Source organism: Rutidosis leptorrhynchoides, chromosome 1 (genome assembly GCF_046630445.1).
Source record: "Rutidosis leptorrhynchoides isolate AG116_Rl617_1_P2 chromosome 1, CSIRO_AGI_Rlap_v1, whole genome shotgun sequence".
Lineage (NCBI taxonomy): Eukaryota > Viridiplantae > Streptophyta > Magnoliopsida > Asterales > Asteraceae > Rutidosis > Rutidosis leptorrhynchoides.
Genome location: NC_092333.1, coordinates 217,752,283 through 217,755,630, shown reverse-complemented (window position 1 = coordinate 217,755,630; position 3,348 = coordinate 217,752,283). Strand labels below are relative to the sequence as shown.

Genomic DNA, 3,348 nt, shown 5'->3' with positions numbered 1-3,348 from the left:
GTAAATATCTTTAGTCATCTTTTCCATTCGTCTCTCGAAAGCATCTAACTTTGCGGAAATGAAATCAAAGTCATGGCTAGAATCGGCTCTAGCCGCTTTAGATGAACGAAGAATATCTTTTTCCTGGTGCCACTCATGTGAGTGGGATGCTGTGTTATCAATAATTTTGTGAGCTTCAGTTGCGGTTTTCTTCATAATGGAACCACCAGCTGCTGTATCGATATCTTTTCGTGTAGCAACATCGCATTCTTGGTAGAATATTTGCACTATTTGATAAGTGTCTAAACCATGTTGAGGACATCCTCTCAACAACTTTTCGAATCTTGTCCATGCTTCATATAGAGTTTCATTTGGCTTTTGTGTGAATGTAACAATTTCTCCTTGAAGTCTCAAGGCTTTAGATGCCGAAAAGAATCTTTTAAGAAATTTCTCAACTAAGACATCCCATGTATCAATCGTCCCTTCAGGTAACGATTCTAACCAATCTTTGGCTTCTCCCTTTAAAGTTTAGGGAAATAACATGAGATAGATATGTTCATCCTCAACTTCTCTGATTTTAAATAGAGTACAGATCCTATTAAAGGTTCGAAGATGTTCGTTTGGATCTTCTTTTGGTTTACCACTAAATTGGCATTGATTAGTTATCATGTGTAGGATTTGTCCTTTGATTTCATAATCTGGCGCATTAATGTTTGGGTGAGTAATGGCATGACCTTGGCCAGTGCGTGTAGCTCTCATTCAATCTTCCATACTTAGAGGTTCCTGATTTTCCATGATTGAATTTGTTGAATCAGAATCACTAGAGGATTCTGATTTAACGGTTATTTCCTCGACAGTCTCTGGTTGAATGATTTGTTGTTCAGGAGGAATGATTTGTGGTTCAGGATCTCTGAATTGTCCTTGAATATCCTCCGGGTTCTCAATTGTGAGGTCGGGTTCAAAAAAAGGATTAACGGAAATTAGAATTGGAGTACTTGGTCGACTAGATGATGATTCTAAAGAAAAATCAACGGCGACAATATTGGCTAGATGTCTTGATCGAGTTACAGGTGGTGAACGTATGAAAGGTGGTGAACGTTTTGCTCGGTGCATTCACAGAATATCCTATTAGTTATAAAGATAAAAATTATATAAGTTATCAAATTAATAGAATTTTCTGATTTTGCCCACGTTTCGAATAGCCAATAGATGCAGCAGGTAGCTAGGACCCTTTAAATCGGAAGCCCACAACACGCCACTAACAAATCCAACTATTACTACGAACCAGAAAATTTTGGATGTCTATCAATTTAACCGCTTAAAAAAAAAATTTCGTCGAGGTTTAAAGAAGAAAAAAAAATCTATGTCCTAAAAACTAGAGCGTAGAAATGAGAAAGAAAAAGCGCGTCGAAAAACGTCGAAAAAATAAAAGGTCGAAAGATAAAAATAAGAAAGAAAAGCGTCGAAACTTAAAAGTCTAAAAACTAAAAATTAAAACTTGCGTCTAAAGGTATTAAAGTTAAAAGAATTCTATATCCAAAGTGGCAATAACTTAAAAAGGCACTAAAACTAATTTAAAACTAAAGCGATAAGCGACGTCGTAAAATTCTAAAGCGTCGAAATCTTAATCTAAAGAAAAAGCACTTAAGGGATTTTACGGCAAAGCCTAAAAATCTAGGTTTATAAAATAACTACGGCAAAAACTAAGTTAAAACTAATTACGAACGATAAATATACAATTTACGAATTAAACGATAAAAACGATATAAATATAAAAAGAAACTAAAGTTATAAAAATACAATTTTTATAAAAAATATTATTTTTATATAATTAATTAATAAAAGTATTAATTTTATAATTAATAAAACTAATTAAAACTTAATATTACTAATTAATAATAAAAACTAGAATTAAAAAGTTAAATAATTAAAACCCTAATTAGAATTAATAATAATTAAATTAACCCTAATTCTGCATTTAATGTTGTACGATATTCAACATGTCAGACCACCCATGCGTTCGCATGGGTTTTAGACACTGCAGCCATGTGATCACATGGCTAGCAGATTCAGATAGGATGCAGGTTTAAAAATTGCAGCTTCAGATTTCTGTTTTTTTTTTTTTTTACTTTATAATGTTTACAAAATTAGTATAAGTAATATTTATTAAAATAAACTTATATTTTTAAGAACTAAAAAAATACTTTTATACTTTATATAAAAAAATATATTTTCTTTTTACTTGAACACTTAAATAGATATTTATATTATTATTTTTTTTTATTTTTGTATTTTTATGTTTAAAATTTCTTATATTTTTACAAAAATAGATTAAAAATAAATATATTTTTTTATATAGCGTTTCGCTTCGGCGTGATGTCCCCGGCAGTGGCGCCAAAAATACTTGATGTGTGTGAGGGGTAATACGAAATACTATTATATTTTATTACAAAATAATATTAAATACGATACAATTTTACACAAGTTATATATTTATTTATTTATAGAATGGGATATACCTAAACCTTGCTACAACACTTATAGGCAGTGTACATAATTGTAGAGTAGTATAGTTTTTAGTAAGTCCGGTTCGTTCCACAGGGATCTAGCTGAGTTTAACGCTATATTTATTTTAAACTATATATATATATATATATATATATATATATATATATATATATATATATATATATACACAAGTAGTATTATTATTATAAAAGGGGGTTTTACCGTTTAATGACCGGTTTGTCGATTTTAAGACTTAAATCACAATTAAAACCTAATGTAAAATATTAAAAATAAATATAACTTAAGTTAAAGCGTAAAGTAAATGACGATAAATAAAAATGCGATAAAATAAAAGTACGATAATTTAAAGTACGATAAATAAAATGACGGTAAATAAGAGTGCGATGAGATATAAAATAAAGGAATTGTGCTTATTTAAACTTCCGTAATTATGATGTTTGACGTGTTGATTTTAATTTATTACCATGGGTTAATTATCCTTTGTCCTGGATTATTCGATACGTCCATCTGGTTTTTGTCCATAATAGTCCATCGGTCATAAATATAAAGTGCGAGTGTCCTCGTCAAATTACCCTTATACCCGAAGTCAAATATTCCAACTAATTGGGGACTTAAACTGTAATAAGGTTTTAATACATTATTAATGATTACACCAGATTGTGTGTAATCCAAGGTTTTAATACTTTATTAACAATTACACCAATTTCCCTTGTATGTAGTTCACCCCTGTTTTAATGAGTCCATTGACTATTAATCCATCCCCGTGTCCGGTCAAATGAACAATTATCAGTATTTATAAATATCCCGCCCATCGTATACGATCAAATGTATGTGGTTATT

At 30.2% G+C, this 3,348-nt stretch overlaps 1 non-coding gene across 1 annotated transcript; it reads left to right on the top strand.

The window, feature by feature from the left end:
* The first annotated feature begins 283 nt into the window (after nt 1–283).
* On the top strand, nt 284–390 carry LOC139886735 (small nucleolar RNA R71). The gene has a single exon (XR_011772604.1). It is a non-coding gene; the product is annotated as a small nucleolar RNA R71 (small nucleolar RNA).
* The last annotated feature ends 2,958 nt before the right edge of the window (nt 391–3,348 follow it).